Source organism: Moschus berezovskii, chromosome 21 (genome assembly GCF_049115385.1).
Source record: "Moschus berezovskii isolate FMDL1 chromosome 21, NW_MosBer_1.0, whole genome shotgun sequence".
In the NCBI taxonomy this organism is placed as follows: domain Eukaryota; kingdom Metazoa; phylum Chordata; class Mammalia; order Artiodactyla; family Moschidae; genus Moschus; species Moschus berezovskii.
In genome coordinates this window covers 15,513,599-15,531,749 of record NC_142480.1, presented here as the reverse complement: position 1 = coordinate 15,531,749, position 18,151 = coordinate 15,513,599, and the positions used below count along the sequence as shown (strand labels likewise).

The 18,151-nt window shown below is 38.4% G+C and overlaps 1 pseudogene; it reads right to left on the bottom strand.

The window, feature by feature from the left end:
- Positions 1-9,851: 9,851 nt before the first annotated feature.
- On the bottom strand, positions 9,852-10,800 carry LOC129550549 (calmodulin pseudogene; annotated as a pseudogene).
- Between the last annotated feature and the right edge of the window lie 7,351 nt (positions 10,801-18,151).

The window sequence follows — 18,151 nt, the reverse complement described above, 5'->3', positions numbered from 1 at the left end:
GGCCTTAGAAAGCATCACTACGAACAAAGCTAGTGGAGGTGATGGAATTCCAGTTGAGCTATTTCAAGTCTTGAAAGATGATGCTGTGAAAGTGCTGCACTCAATATGCCAGCAGATTTGGAAAACTCAGCAGTGGCCACAGGACTGGAAGAGGTCAGTCTTCATTCCAATCCCAAAGAAAGGCAATGCCAAAGAATGCTCAAACTACCGCACAATTGCACTCATCTCACACGCTAGTAAAGTCATGCTCAAAATTCTCCAAGCCAGGCTTCAGCAGTATGTAAACCGTGAACTCCCAGATGTTCAAGCAGGTTTTAGAAAAGGCAGAGGCACCAGAGATCAAATTGCCAACATCCGCTGGATCATGGAGAAAGCAAGAGAGTTTCAGAAAAACATCTATTTCTGCTTCATTGACTATGCCAAAGCCTTTGACTGTGTGGATCACAATAAACTGTGGAACATTCTGAAAGAGATGGGAATCCCAGACCACCTGACCTGCCTCTTGAGAAACCTGTATGCAGGTCAGGAAGCAACAGTTAGAACCGGTCATGGAACAACAGACTGGTTCCAAATAGGAAAAGGTGTACGTCAAGGTTGTATATTGTCACCTTGCTTATTTAACTTATATGCAGAGTACATCATGAGGAACGCTGGGCTGGAAGAAGCACAAGCTGGAATCAAGATTGCTGGGAGAAATATCAATAACCTCAGATATGCAGATGACACTACCCTTATGGCAGAAAGTGAAGAGGAACTCAAAAGCCTCTTGATGAAAGTGAAAGAGGAGAGTGAAAAGGTTGGCTTGAAGCTCAACATTCAGAAAACAAAGATCATGGCATCTGGTCCCATCACTTCATGGGAAATAGATGGAAAAACAGTGGAAACAGTGTCAGACTTTGTTTTTTTGGGCTCCAAAATCACTGCAGATGCTGATTGCAGCCATGAAATTAAAAGACGCTTGCTCCTTGGAAGGAAAGTTATGACCAACCTTGATAGTATATTAAAAAGCAGAGACATTACTTTGCCAACCAAGGTCCGTCTAGTCAAGGCAATGGTTTTTCCCGTGGTCATGTATGGATGTGAGAGTTGGACTGTGAAGAAAGCTGATCGCCGAAGAATCGATGCTTTTGAACTGTGGTGTTGGAGAAGACTCTTAAGAGTCCCTTATACTGCAAGGAGATCCAACCAGTCCATTCTAAAGGAGATCAGTCCTGGGTGTTCATTGGAGGGACTGATGCTAAAGCTGAAACTCCAATACTTTGGCCACCTCATGCGACGAGTTGACTCATTGGAAAAGACTCTGATGCTGGGAAAGGTTGGGGGCGGGAGGAGAAGGGGACGACGGAGAATGAGATGGCTGGATGGCATCACCGACTCTGTGGACATGAGTTTGAGTGTACTCCGGGAGTTGGTGATGGACAGGGAGGCCTGGCGTGCTGTGATTCATGGGGTCGCGGAGAGTCGGACACGACTGAGCGACTGAACTGACTGACTGACTGAACTGACTCATTATCTCCTGCACTGGCAGGCAGGTTCTTTATCACTAGCGCCCCCTGGGAAGATACAAGAAACACAAGAAAGTGCTGCTTAAAGCTTTTTGTTTTGTTTGTTACAAAAGCAACATGAAGGATCGGTGTAATTAATTACAATTATTGTGGCTTAATTTGACTACTGTGGGACTTGGACTTGACTACTGTTGGACTTCACCAACAAGATGAAGTTCAAATGAAGGGTTCAGATCTCAGACAAAGATAAATTCAGAAGTAATAAAACGGCTAAACTGACAAGATTATTCCAGCTTTTGTTTTTCCTGTCAATAGAGGGACATTTATTCACTTTAAGTACTATTTTCAAAGAAACATGACAGAAAATTAAAGAGCTATAAACCTCTACAGAAGGGACTATCACTTGAACAAAAGAAAATAGAAGAATCTAAATCCCAAGCGTTTGGAAGATCCTCTAGAGTAAGACATGGCAACCTGCTCTAATATTCTTGCCTAGAAAATTCCATGGACAGAAGAGTCTGGCACGCTGCAGTCTAGGGGGTCACAAAGAGTTTGACACTCCAAAATCACTGCAGATGGCAACTGCAGCCATGAAATTAAAAGACACTTGCTCCTTGGAAGAAAAGCTATGACAAACCTAAACATCGTATTAAAAAGCAGAGACATCACTTTGCCACCAAAATCATATAGTCAAAGCTATGATTTTTCAAGTAGTCATGTACGGATGTGAGAGTTGGACCATAAAGAAGGCTGAGTGCCAAAGAATTTGCACTCTCGAGTTGTGGCACAGGAGAAGACTCTTGAGAGTCCCTTGGACTGCAAGCAGATTCAACCAGTCAATCCTAAAGGAAATAAATCCTGAATATTCATTGGAAGGACTGATGCTGAAGCTGAAGCTCCAATACTTTGGCCACCTGAGCAAAGAGCCAACTCTTTGGAAAAGACGCTGAGGCTGGGAAAGATTCAGGGCAGAAAGAGAAGGGGGCAACAGAGGATGAGACGGTTGGATGGCACCATAGATTCAATGGACATGAGTCTGAGCAAACTCCAGGAGATCGTGAAGGACAGGGAAGCCTGGTGTGCTGCAGCCCATGGGGTCTCAAACAGTCAGATATGACTGAGCCACTGAACAACAACAAAGGACATGGAAGCAACCTAGATGTCATTACCAGATGAATGGATAAAGAAGCTGTGCTACATATATACAATGGAATATTACTCAGCCATAAAAAAGAACACATCTGAGTCAATCCTAATGAGGTAGATGAACCTTGAGCCCATTATATAGAGTGAAGTCAGAAAGAAACAAATATCATATATGAATGCGTATATATGGAATCTAGAAAGATGGTACTAATGAGACTATTTGCAGGGCAGCAATGGAGATGAAGACATAGAGAAGCCTTGTGGACACAGTAGAGCAAGGAGAGGGTGAGAAGAATTGAGAGAGTAGCATGGAAACATATAAAGAGCCACACTTAAAATAGATAGCCAGTGGAAATTTGCTGTATGATGCAGGAAGCTCAAATCAGGTGCTCGGTGACACCCTAGAGGAGTGGAATGGAGTAAGAGGTGGGAGGGAGGTTCAGGAGGGAGAGGACATATGTATACCTATGGCTGATTCATGTTGATGTATGGCAGAAACCAATACAATATTATAAAGCAAGTATCCTCCAATTAAAAAAAAAGAATTCTGTGCAAAGATCACCTGGTGGCATTTAAAGAATAGATGTAAAATGAGAATGAAAAGAAGCCAAGATTCTATTTAGAAGACTAAGTAGACTAATCTAGGTGGGAGCTAATGAGGGACTGAACTGAAGTGAGATAATGAGAATAAACGGAACAGACAGACGTGAGCAGCATCTCCCAAACTGCTAGCTGTGTGGGTGTTAATAAGTGATGTGATGGGGGGAAATGGTTCTTATCCACTTACTTTTGGAAATGCTAGGTTAAACTGTTTATCCTGATGTTTATCTACAGGTTGTACACTATGAATTTTTAAGTAGTACTTGAATAATTTATTTAGACTGGTGATTTCAGTTGGAATCTTACTATTAAGAGAAATCAGATTTTACTATATTAGCAAGCTTACTCTTTTTTTTCAGATTTATAAGAATTAAGAGCCTTGAGAAGATTTTGCTTATAAAAATAGATTACAGTGTTTGTAAGATAAATCAAAGGTATTAAATTCAAAAGTAAAGGTTGAAAGGTTTAAGTGAGTCTAATTAACTATGTTTGTGAATGTTCCTAAATATTAATACAAAGCTCTTTGAAAAATGATAGCTAAAAATTGCTAAACTTATAAAAAGAATAAAATTTGTAAGGTGAACCTGAAAGCTAATGCATGAACTTTTGGGGTTTTTGGTTGTTAGAGATTTTTTTTTCACTTGTAACTTCAAAAATTGAATGATAATTTTAAATTTCAAAGTTATTTTTTTCTGCAAATGAAAGCCTCCCCAATCTCACAGAAGTCAGCAGTGATTGATGAATAGATTATGGAAACCTCAGAGAGAGCCCTTTGGGTAGACTGGTGGAAGCTGAGCACAGAATTTCTGGTGGTGAAGATACAGAGGCAGAGTCATAGATTCTTGTGTTACTTTCCTATTGCTGCTGTTGCAAAAAAAAAAAAAAGTACAACTGAGTGACTAAAAAAACACAAATGTATTCTCTTACAGATCTGAAGGTCAGAAATATAAGATGAATCTCACTGGGCTAAAATCGAGGAGTCAGGAGAGCTGTTTTCTTTCTGGAAGCTCTGAGGAAGAATTGATTTCCTCGCCTTTCTTAGCTTTTAAAGGCATTCTGTGTTCTTAGCTTATGGCCTCTTCACACATTTTCAAAAACAGCAGTGTACCAGCTTCAAAACTTTATCTTATGCCTCACTCTTCCATCTTTTAGGAATCCCTGTGATTACATTGAGCCCATTCAGATAATCCAGGATTTCCCCATCTCAGGATCCTTAATTCGATCATATATATGAAAATACCTTTCGCCAAGTAATAACATATTTACATGTTACAGGGACAAGGATCTGAACACCTTTGGGAAGCCAGTATTCTCTGACCACGATTATCATTCAAAACACTTAATAAAGAAGGAAGACAGTTCATGGCATTGATACTTTGAATGAAAAAACGTTTATTTTATTTGTTTGGCTGTGGCATGCCAGATTTTTAGGAGGCCCTGGTGGCTCAGATGGTAGAGTCTGCCTGCAGTGCAGGAAACCCAGGTTCTATCTCTGTGTCGAGAAGATCTACTAGAGAAGGAAATGGCAACCCACTCCAGTACTCTTGCCTGGAAGATTCCATAGATGGAGGAACCTAGCGGCTACAGTCCATGGGGTCACAAAGAGTCAGACATGACTGAGCAACTTCACTTTCACTTTGCCAGATCTTTAGTTAGAGCATGTAAGAGCAAGTTCTCTGACCAGGGATCCAACTCAGGCCCCTACATTAGGAGTGCAGAGTCCTAGTCACTGAACCACCAGGGAAGTCCCAACAAAAAATATAATGGAAGTGTATTTGGTAGGCAGAGAAATAAACTAGTTAAGAAGGAAAGAAAAAATTAAAGAAGAAAATATTGGACCCACAAACTGGGTCCAAGAGAACCCAGATGGAGGGTCACTATTGGAAAGGAAAGATGGAGACTCCTTCTTGGGTCAGGAGCAGAGAACAAGAGGAACAGTGAAGATCTCAATAGATTTAGATAAAAAAGAAGGAGTTTGGAGGACTTCATCTCAATAATTTAAATTATTTTAGTGGAAATGAACAGCCCTACAGATAAGATGAAGGAATTTAAAGTTCTAGTTATTATTCCTCCTCCTGAACCCTCCCAAGCTCCTACTCACTTCCTTCAAAATCACTAAATCACCATTAACCCACTCCATGCCATTTTCATTGTACTTTTGTATATATTGTTAACTAAATGTGAAGCAATATAATCTGGATTCAGACTGCCTAGATTTGCATTCTCATTTTATCACTTAATAGCATAACTTGAACTGCATTTTAAGAAAACAGAAAGATAACTTGTCTGTGCCTCAGTGTCTCATATATATAACTGAGATAAAATAGCATATATATCATAAGATTATTATGAAGATTAAATGTTTTAGCAAATTGTAAATGCTTAGATCAGTGCCTGGCACAGTGGGGGAGGAATATAATAAATATTAGCTCTTATTATTTTCAAGAATCTTTCATGGATTTATATTGATCAATATTGATATTTACAGCTTTATTTGTGAAGCTCAAATTTGTGATGATTTACTCACATATTTATAATTTTTGAAAATCTATATATACACCTGCAACATGGTAGACTTAAATACATTTATCAACACTGCACTGAAAACATAAAATGCTGGATAAAATATTTTAAAAGCTTATTGGATGGATAAGATGTCAAGGAATTAAAGAACAGGCTTCCCCGATGGCTCTGCAGTAAAGAATCCCCCTGCCAACGCAGGAGACATGGATTTGATCCCTGGGTCAGAAAGACCCCCTGGATGGGGGCATGGCAATCCACTTCAGTATTCTTGCCTGGAAAATCCCATGGACACAGGAGCCTAGCGGGCTACCGTCAATAGGGCTGCAAAGAGTTGGACACAATTGAGCGACTGAACATGCACCCATGCAAGCAAAACACGTAGTAAAACTGAAACCTAGAGGGGAAAATAGAACAGTGAGGTTCATTTAGGCCTTCAGTCCATTTGCCAAACCAGGTGAACCTGAGTTTTTCATTTTTTACAACCCTTGAGGGCCTGAGAAGTAAGACTTAAGTTGAGGCATCTAATAAGAAACTATCAGACATAGAGAACAGACTATGGACACGGGGAGAGGGGAGGAGGGGAAGGGGGAGATGTGTGGAGAGAGTAACATGGAAACTTACATTACCATATGTAAAATAGATAGCCAATGTGAAATTGCTGTATGACTCAGGGTCAAACAGGGTCTCTGTAACAAGCTAGGAGGGCGGGATCGGGAGAGAGCTGGGATGGACGTTCAGGAGGGAGGGGACATGGGTTTACCATGGCTGATTCTTGTTGATGCTTGACAGAAAACAACAAAATTCTGTAAAGCAATTATACTTTAATTAAAAAATAAATAAATGTAAAAAAAAGAACAGAAACTCTCTGCGAATAAATATCTGACTCTAAAGAACAACACTCCCAAACTAAGAATAAATTAGTAATGATCCTTAATCTCCACTGAGACTTACAAAGAAAAGAGCTTATCTCAAATTTATTTGTAAACACAGCTGGCCTTCATGCGGGTTTATAGCCTAAATTCACACTATCTGAATGGAGCAGAAAGCCTCAAGCCTATATGCTTAAATTTTCAACAACTTTATGTACATATATGCACAGTATACTTAGCAGCTGTGTGATTATGAGTAATGGGATATTTTAAGGACTTAGTTTATGAAAGTTCTACAACTAAAGTTGACTTTTCTTTTTATGGATATAAAATTACATTTTTTGGTGTATCTTTTTGTTTGTTGATATCACTTTCCTAAACATGAGCACAACTCTTTTTCTACCTATGGTCTTATTAAGTCAAGTTTCACTCGTGGCAAATATCCACATATTGTCTAAGAACCATTATAGAGGCATCCAACTAGGAATCTGAATGAGATAAACTTGGTTATAATTCCTCTTCTTTTTAAAATGTAAATTATATTCCATTTCTGTTTCTCTTCCCCATATTTAAGAAAGTGTAAGAAACAATAAATTAAGTTACAAAATTGAGGCTACTGACACAGGCTACTTAAATTGAAAAAAGTAGGGAAAACCACTAGACCATTCAGCTATGACCTAAATCAAATCCCTTCTGATTATACAGTGGAAATGAGAAACAGATTCAAGGGATTACACCTGATAGACAGAGTGCCTGAAGAACTATGGACGGAGATTCATGACATTGAACAGGAGGCAGATATCAAGACAATCCCCAAGAAAAAGAAATGCAAAAAGGTAAAATGGTTGTCTGAGGAGGCCTTACAAATAGCTGAGAAAAGAAGAGAAGCTAAAGGCAAAGGAGAAAATGAAAGATATACCCATTTGAATGCAGAGTTCCAAAGAATAGCAAGGAGAGACAAGAAAGCCTTCCTCAGTGATCAATGTAAAGAAACAGGAAAATACTAGAATGGGAAAGACTAGAGATCTCTTCAAGAACATTAGAGATACCAAGGGAACATTTCATGCAAAGATGGTCTCAATAAAGAACAGAAATGGTATGGACCTAACAGAAGCAGAAAATATTAAAAAGAAGTGGCAAGAATACACAGAAAACTATACAAAAAAGATCTTCATGACCCAGGTAATCATGATGATGTGGTCACTCACCTAGAGCCAGACATCCTGGATGCAAAGTCAAGCGGGCCTTAGGAAGCATCAATGTGAACAAAGCTAGTGGAGGTGAAGGAATTCCAGTTGAGCTATTTCAATTCCTAAAAGATGATGCTATGAAAGTTCTGCACTCAGTATGTCAGCAAATTTGGAAATCTCAGCAGTGGCCACAGGACTGGAAAAGATCAGTTTTCATTCTAATTCCAAAGAAAGGCAATGCCAAAGAATGCTCAAACTATTGCACAATTGCACCCATCTCACATGCTAGCAAAGTAATGCTCAAAATTCTCCAAGCTAGGCTTCAATAGTACATGAACTGTGAACTTCCAGATGTTCAAGCTGGGTTTCGAAAAGGCAGAGGAACCAGAGATCAAATTGCCAACATCCGCTGGATCATCGAAAAAGCAAGAGAATTCCAGAAAAGCATCTACTTCTGCTTTATTGACTACGCCAAAGCCTTTGACTGTGTGAATCACAACAAACTGTGGAAAATTCTGAAAGAGATGGGGATACCAGACCACCTGACCTGACTCCTGAGAAATCTGTATGCAAAGTAATGCCTTTTTAACAAGAAATTTGTTGGCAAAGTGATGTCTCTGCTTTTTAATATGCTGTCTAGGTTGGTCATAGCTTTTCTTCCATGGAACAAGTGTCTTTGAATTTTAAGGTTGCAGTCACCATCTGCAGTGATTTTGGAGCCCCCAAAAATAAAATCTCTCTCTGTTTCCATTATTTCCCCGTCTGTTTGCCATAAAGTGATGGGATCAGATGCCATGATCTTAGTTTTCTGAATGTTGAGTTTTAAGCCAACTTTTTCACTCTCCTTTTTCACTTTTTTTTTTTTTTTACATCATGTGAAATGCCAGGCTAGATGAAGCACAATTGGAATCAAGATTGCTGGGAGAAATATCAATAACCTCAGATATGCAGATGACACCACCCTTATGGCAGAAAGTGAAGAAGAACTAAAGAGCCTCTTGAATGTGAAACTAAGATCATGGCATCCGATCCCATCACTTCATGGCAAATAGATGAAGAAACAACAGAAACAATGAGAGACTTTATTTTGGGGGGTTCCATAATAACTGCAGATGTTGACTGCAATCATGAAATTAAAAGATGTTTGATCTTTGAAAGAAAAGCTATGAACAACAGAAGCAGCATATTAAAAAGCAGAGACGTTACTTTGCCAACAAAGGTCTGTCTGGTCAAAGCTATGGTTTTTTCAGTAGCTATGTATTGATGTGACAGTTGGACTGTAAAGAAAGCTGAGCACTGAAGAATTGATGCTTTTGAACTGTGGTGTTGGAGGAGACTTTTGAGAGTCCCTTGGACTGTAAGGAGATCCAACCAGTCCATCCTAAAGGAAATCAGTCCTGAATATTCATTGGAAGGACTGATGCTGAAGCTGAAACTCCAATACTTTGACCACCTGATGTGAAGAACCAACTCATTGGAAAAGACGCTGATGCTGGGCAAGATTGAAGGCAGGAGGATAAGGAGACGACAAAGAATGAGATGATTGGATGGCATCACTGACTTGATGGACATTTGTTTTAGCAAGTTCAAGGTGTCGGTGATGGACAGGGAAGCCTGGTGTGCTGCAGTCCATGGGGTTGCAAATAATCAGACACAACTGAGTAACTGAACTGGACTGACATTGGTCTCAAGGATAAGATTTCCACATGGATGATTTATCTGAAAAATTCATGAAAAATTCACCTGGCCAACTCCAGAGGCCTGAGAATCAGGACCATGGAGGTTACATTCTGGGATAATGAGCATGAGGTTGGATGCCTCACCATGCCAAAAAGAGCCTAAATTGTTTAGCATGATTTGTTCCTGCTTGACTTATTTCTTTTTTTTTTTAATTGTAATTTTTTTATTGGAAAACAAATATACAACTTGGAATGGATTTGAGGCAAATTGTGCCATAAGCAGATTTTCTTTAAGTGGCTAAAACAAAGTTTAAAAAGCAAGTTAACAATAAAATAAAATGTTTCTGGTATAGAACCAGCAGTACAAAAAAATAGTGTACGAGTACCTGGATAAAACACCCGTTTTGCAATAGTGCAACTTTTAAGTACATATTGTTGACTGTCCGTAGTCCACGCAGAGTTACAACTCCACACTTCAACAACATGCTGACAGTTCCTAAAGAAAACTACTCAAAAAAAAAAAAAAAAAGGCATAACCCAGATGTTCCCTCGTTTGACCAACTCCATCTAAGTTTAAATGTGCAGAAGGGCTTAGATATATCCAGAGGAAGCCACATGCAACATGTTACTTGATCAATTTTCTAAAATAAGGTTTCAGGACAATGACAGTAAGATAAGGGAAGAAAACATGGAGAAATGAAGTCCTAATTACTATACATGCATATTTTTTTTGACAGTAGGGGGAAACCTTTTACAGATAAGTTACAAACAAAGAAAAGGCAAATAAACTATTTTGTACAAGAAATTTAACACATTCTGTACAATGTCTTCACTTTGCTGTCATCATTTGTACAAACTCTTCATAGTTTACTTGACCATCACCATCAATATCTGCTTCCCTGATCATTTCATCAACCTCTTCATCTGTTAACTTCTCTCCAAGGTTTGTCATCACATGGCGGAGCTCTGCTGCACTAATATAGCCATTACTATCCTTATCAAACACACGGAATGCTTCTCTAATTTCTTCTTCACTGTCTGTGTCTTTCATTTTTCTTGCCATCATTGTCAGAAATTCTGGGAAGTCAATTGTGCCATTACCATCAGCATCTACTTCATTAATCATGTCCTGTAACTCTGCTTCTGTGGGATTCTGCCCAAGAGACCTCATTACAGTTCCCAATTCCTTTGTTGTTATAGTTCCATCACCATCCTTGTCAAATAGTGAAACAGCTTCTTTGATTTCTGCAATCTGCTCTTCAGTCAGTTGGTCAGCCATGCTGCAAGTGCTACCGGTCTCCGGGACGCAATCACACAACCACTCAGCTCGCTCACTCCACTCGGACTAATCTTGACTTATTTCTTTAAGACCTAAATCCCCACTGTCTTCTGTAGCCTCTGTAGAAAATTATGGAGAATTCATCCTATGCAGAATGTAAATTCAACCTGATAGTTTCTTGTGAGTGGAAGATCCTGTCCAGCACTCCTTGCACTGCCATGTTTCCGTAGGTTCTGCAGGATTGCATTTTAGACTGAAAGGGAGCCAATCTGGTTGGTGTGACCCCTCCCAGGGTCATGGAGCCATGAGCCAGAATGGTGTGTGGTAGCATAGTGACTCTTCATCACTGGATACACCTACCTCTACCAGAAGGATTCTGCCATTTAGGAAAAATTGCATGTAGATATTAGAAGGAAAGGTCGACAAGTTTCAGTTTGAAGAAGCAGCTAGTAAACAGAATCAGTAAAGTAGGCCTATTGGTATACCTTCCAAAGTATGGGAACACCTGCCTAGTGCCAGACAACCTCCCAAGATTCTGGTCACCTGTGATGGTTAATTTTATGTGTCACCTTGACTAGGCTATGGTACTCAGTTGTTTGATCAAAGGTGAAGGTACTTTTTAAATGTCATTAACATTTAAATCAGTAGACTTTGAGTAAAATAGATGAATTTTCATAATAAGTGGGCCTCATCAAATTAGTTGTGAGCAAAGACTGAGATTTCTGTCTTTGGTCTTTATCCTAAAAAACATATTCTGGGTAGATTTCCTTAACAAAGCATATGTGTTTTTTTTTCTTTTTTAAAATAAAGCTGTAAACAATCTATATATAGAAAACATTGTCATTTTTACAGTTTTAACATTTGGAGTGAATTTTTTAAATACGTGTTTTGGTGATATTTCAAAAATTAAGATTATTTTGTTAACATTATATACAGAATTCAAAGATATGTTTATCACAATTCTGTATAAAAAAGGGAAATTACTGCATAAAACTAAAATAACATTTTCATCACTTTTGCCAATCTGTAAGGGGGAAAAACTTAAGACAAAAGTTTAATTTTAAAACTTAGTCTTGGACTGTTAATACACATAGATATGCAAGCCAAAGAATTCCCAATATTCCAAGAAAAATGAGTGACTTACATTTAAATATTAGTGAACATTTCAGAAAACCAGGCACCAAACCTGAGAATTAATAGACTTACAATTATTTCAGATATTAGAGCCAACAAACCCAGAAAAAGAATAGTAATTATTAATACATTAGATTTAAAGCAAGGAACAAAGTACTATAAAGAATAATCAAGGAACTAAATACTATAAAGAATAAGCAAGCCTATTTTACAGAACCAAATAAAATGTCTAGATGTGAAAACAGCAATAACTGAGATTTAAAACTCAAAAGATAGGGGTTTAACAACAGATTAGACACAAAACAAAAAGATAGCTTGTGAACTTTAAAATATACCTGAAAAAATTACGAGTTGAGAAGTTTTAACAGAAATCTTTATAAATCTAAAAGGAGAGAGAGAAAAAAAGGAAGAGTCTATTTTGAAGAGATACGGAAAAGAAATGATAAAAAAAAAAATACATGAATCCAGAAATTCAAGAAATCCAGAGAGTTCCAACAGAACAAATGAAAGGAGATCTACACTTAAATCCACTATGGTAAAACTCCAGAACACCAAACATTTCCATGAGGGCAGTCTACATTTTCGCACGTTTGCATCCCCTAGAAATTTGGGGACTCAATATGTACTTGATGGATGAATAATAGAAGATTATAGTCAATGTGAAAGGGCATATGTCTGAAAACATGGTTGTGGCATATTTCTGATTAATGATTAAGTCTATACTCACTGGTGTCTGAAATGGAGTAGAATTTAACAGTAGAATTGAGAAGGTAGAAACATTGTGATTATATTACTCTATATTGTTTAATACCTAGAATATTCAAACAAGACTAAAAAATCAAATATGCTATAAAAATATTTATTCTTAAAACTAGTTATTGTACCAAGGCAGCCAAAAATATTTTGTTCTAGAATTCATTTCATGCTGCTTGGAGAAAATATTGTTGAGAATCTGTGGTAGTCATGGGAACTGCTCACAAATATTCTGACTTTCTCTCATTCCAGGAATGTGCCTTTTGATTGCACTTTTCTACCTATGTGAAGTTAGAGGTTGCCATACGACTTGCTTTGGCCAATAAAACATGAAAAGTGACATGTGTCACTTGTATTTGGGAGTTTTAAGAGCTAGTGAATGATTTGCCATTACCTTTCTTTATCCTCTGCTATGGGACTGCTCCTAATAATAACAGCTGCTCAACCTGGGTCCCAGATAAAGCAGGGCAAAGCCCCTAGTGCTGCCCCAAGCTGGATACATACTATGAGTGAGAATAAACCTTTGTGGTTTTAAGCCACAGAAACTATGGGTTGCTTTTGCTGAATGAGCATGAACCAGCCTTTCTCAATTAATAAAAAGTCTCTACAGAGTTTCTACACTTCTGTAGAACATTTGGCTTAACCTGCAGTGCTTAACCGGAGAAGGCAATGGCGAGCCACTCCAGTACTCTTGCCTAGAAAATCCCATGGATGGAGGAGCCTGGTAGGCTGCAGTCCGTGGGGTCGCTGAGGGTCGGACACGACTGAGCGACTTCACTTTCACTTTTCACTTTCACACATTGGAGAAGGAAATGGCAACCCACTCCAGTGTTCTTGCCTGGAGAATCCCGGGGACGGGGGACCCTGGTGGGCTTCTGTCTATGGGGTCACACAGAGTCGGACACGACTGAAGTGATGCAGCAGCAGCAGCAGCAGCAGTGCTTAACCTCCAGTGCTTAAGGGCTTCCCAGGTGGCACTAGTGGTAAAGAACCTGCCTCCAATTCAGGAGACATAAGAGATGCAGGTTTGATCCCTGGGTTGGGAAGATCCCCTGGAGGAGAGCGTGGCAACCCACTCCAGTATTCTTGTCTGGAGAATCCCACAGAGCATGGTGGGCTACAGTCCATAGGGTCACAAAGAGTCAGACACAACTGAAGCGACTTGGCACACATAGTGCTTAAATTCCAAATTAGAAGATCCAGATTCCGTATTCAGAAATATTTTCTCAGTGACACAAAATCTCAGGATGTGGTGCCAAGGAAAGCTGTAGAACTGTCTTTTCAGGCAGTGTTTGAACAGAGAATGGTGTCTAATCTGGTTTAGGTTACAAGCTGCCTAATGATAAGGCATTATATTATATAACCACTCAAATTTCCTCCAGACTTATGGTTTTACACTCTTTAGTATAATACCATGGCTAGAAAGAAATAGGTCACAGAGAAAAGCAGTATGGTTTATATTCTAGGCTAATCAGCAAATTCTATAGAATATGTTAGTTATTTTAATATTCACAGTGACTCTTTAAAACTATTAAAACTGGTGAAGTATAACAGCCCTTTTTATAAATTAAAAATTAAGGCCCTAGCAGTGCCTGTAATGTCTATAGTGTAAAACAGTCACTTTTTCTTTCATTTAAAACCAAGTTTATCACTAATGAAGTTCCAATCACTAGACTAGACCCCACAGATAGAAAGATAAATAGGAAATGGTTCCTATTCTCCAGGGCCTTATAGAGGCCCTGGAAATCTGATTACAGCACAATGTGTTAAATGCTATAGTTGAGAGAATATAAATATATTCACTTATAAATATATAAATATATAGTTAATATATTTATATTGTTATTTTTTGTATATACTATATTATTATTTTAATTATAAAATATTTTACTTCTATTAAAAATATATACATATACTTAATGTATAAATATATTCACTTATATAAATATATTCACTTAAATATAGCTTTAAGTGATCACAGAGAGGTAAGAAAATAAGGAACAAGATATGTCAAAGAAGGCTTCCAAAGAGAATAAAACCCATGTCATTAATTGGTGATGAAATATTATGTATATATATATATATATATATACATATACATAGTGAGAAAAAGAGATAGATATTTAAATTCAGATTTTAGCTAATGTAAATGCATGATGTATGCCTTTAAAATGGATGTGAAAATGAATTGAACATTTTGGAACAGAAACAGTAAGGCATAGCAAGTTTGGGTTTATCAGTTTTCAAAAGACACCTAAAACATGATGACCTCTGTCTTTCAAAAGAATTGCACAATCCTAAAAGGTCTTGGGTTATTACCTAAGGTAACCGAAATCAGATTGATTATATTCTTTGCAGCCAAAGATGGAGAAGCTCTATACAGTCAGCAAAAACAAGACCAGGACCTGACTGTGGCTCAGATCATGAACTCCTTATTGCCAAATTCAGACTTAAATTGAAGAAAGTAGGGAAAAACCACTAGACCATTCAGGTATGACCTAAATCAAATCCCTTATGATTATACAGTGGAAGTGAGAAATAGATTTAAGGGACTAGATATGATAGAGTGCCTGATAAATGATGGACAGAGGTTCATGACGTTGTACAGGAGACAGGGATCAAGACCATCCCCATGGAAATGCCAAAAAGTAAAATGGCTGTCTGAGGAGGCCTTACAAATAGATGTGAAAAGAAGAGAAGCGAAAAGCAAAGGAGAAAAGGAAAGATAGAAGCATCCAAATGCAGAGTTCCAAAGAATAGCAAGGAGAGATAAGAAAGCCTTCCTCAGCGATCAATGCAAAGAAATAGAGGAAAACAACAGAATGGGAAAGACTAGAGATCTCTTCAAGAAAATTAGAGATACCAAGGGAACATTTCATGCAAAGATGGGCTCGATAAAGGACAGAAATGGTATGGACCGAACAGAAGCAGAAGATATTAAGAAGAGGTGGCAAGAATACACAGAACTGTACAAAAAAAGATCTTCATGACCCAGGTAATCATGATGGTGTGATCACTCACCTAGAGCCAGACATCTTGGAATGTGAAGTCAAGTGGGCCTTAGAAAGCATCACTGTGAACAAAGCTAGTGGAGGTGATGGAATTCCAGTTGAGCTATTTCAAATCCTGAAAGATGATGCTGTGAAAGTGCTGCACTCAATATGCCAGCAAATATGGAAAACTCAGCAGTGACCACAGGACTGGAAAAGGTCAGTCTTCATTCCAATCCCAAAGAAAGGCAATGCCAAAGAATGTTCAAACTACTGCACAATTGCACTCATCTCACATGCTAGTAAAGTAATGCTCAAAATTCTCCAAGCCAGGCTTCAGCAATACGTGAACCGTGAACTTCCAGATGTTCAAGCTGGTTTTAGAAAAAGCAGCGGCACCAGAGATCAAATTGCCAACATCCGCTGGATCATGGAGAAAGCAAGAGTGTTCCAAAAAAACACCTATTTCTGCTTTATTGACTATGCCAAAGCCTTTGACTGTGTGGATCACAATAAACTGTGGAACATTCTTAAAGAGATGGGAATCCCAGACCACCTGACCTGCCTCTTGAGAAACCTGTATGCAGGTCAGGAAGCAACAGTTAGAACTGGACACAGAACAACAGACTGATTCCAAATAGGAAAAGGAGTATGTCAAGGCTGTATATTGTCACCCTGATTATTTAACTTATATGCAGAGTACATCATGAGGAACGCTGGGCTGGAAGAAGCACAAGCAGGAAACAAGAATGCTGGAAGAAATATCAATAACCTCAGATATGCATATGACACCACCTTTATGGCAGAAAGTGAAGATGAACTAAAGAGCTTCTTTCACTAAAGAGGAGAGTGAAAAAGTTCGCTTAAAGCTCAACATTCAGAAAACTAAGATCATGGCATCTGGTCCCATCACTTCATGGGAAATAGATGGGGAAACAGTGGAAATGGTGTCAGACTTTATTTTCTGGGGCTCCAAAATCACTGCAAATGGTTATTGCAGCCATGAAATTAAAAGACGCTTACTCCTTGGAAGGAAAGTTAAGACCAACCTAGACAGCATATTAAAAAGCAGAGACATTACTTTGCCAACAAAGGTCCGTCTAGTCAAGACTATGGTTTTACAAGTGGTCACGTATGGATGTGAGAGTTGGACTTTGAAGAAAGCTGATCGCCAAAGAATTGATGCTTTTGAACTGTGGTGCTGGAGAAGACTCTTGAGAGTCCCTTGCACTGCAAGGAGATCCAACCAGTCCACCTAAAGGAGATCGATCCTGGGTGTTCATTGGAAGGACTGATGCTAAAGCTGAAACTCCAATACTTTGGTCACCTCATGCGAAGAGTTGACTCATTGGAAAAGACTCTGATGCTGGGAGGGATTGGGGGCAGGAGGAGAAGGGGACGACAGAGGATGAGACGGCTGGATGGCATCACCAACTCGATGCATATGCATTTGAGTGAACTCTGGGAGTTGGTGATGTACAGGGAGGCCTGGCGTGCTGCAATTCATGGGGTCACAAATAGTCGGACACAACTGAGCAACTGAACTGAAGTAACCTTTAACCTCTGAACCTCAATTTCTGATCTATGAATTAGAGATTACACCTACAATGAAGGCCTGTTCTGAGGATTAGGAATAACAAAGCATCTGGCATGTAGCTTGCAAATAATTTGCCTTCAGTAAATAGCAGTTACTGTTATAGTTGTTGGATGTGTTATCGTTAGAATTAGGAAGACAAACTGAAACTGCACTGACCTTGAAACATGCTGTGGAAGTCATGCTTTTGAATTAAGCCTTGTTAGGACTTTGTTACATATTATCTTTCTATTTTTATTTTTTTGTAAAAGTATGCTATAACTCACACACACAAATTTAGCATCTGGGTTCTTTGATTATTTGAATTTAGAATCAACAGGAGTTTATAGGTTTTAAGGAAATGAAAGGAGTAGAAGCAGAAACATGATAAAGTGGAAAATGGATGAGGAAATGAAGGATTCAAAGACATCTGGCAACTTCAGTCATCGAATCAAAATATTCATGGAGCAACGGTTTACTGCTGGAGGCTTCTTCCAGGCATAAAATATCACAAGCATCTTTAACATTCCTTCTCCACTCTACAAGTAAGGCAAGCTATTCCATAGCTAATAAGTGCCTGGGGTGGTTATTATTTTACCTCTTGGTTACATAAATTACTCAAAAATATCACCCATGTTTTCTAAATATCTGTGCAATACTTTAAACAGTAGATACAAAATAAAATAATAAGAAATGAGAGCAGATATAATCTCATCTAACAAGTTTTTTATATGCACTCCATTTTTGTAAAATAAGATGAGAACACAGTCAAGAGATTAGGATAATTTCTCTTTATCACTGCAGCTGATTAGGAAGTGAAGATTTAGCAATTAGATGGGTAATGTTATACATAAAATAACATCTGTGCTTAGAAACTCAAATCTGTATTGTTAAGATATGTTGAGAGAAA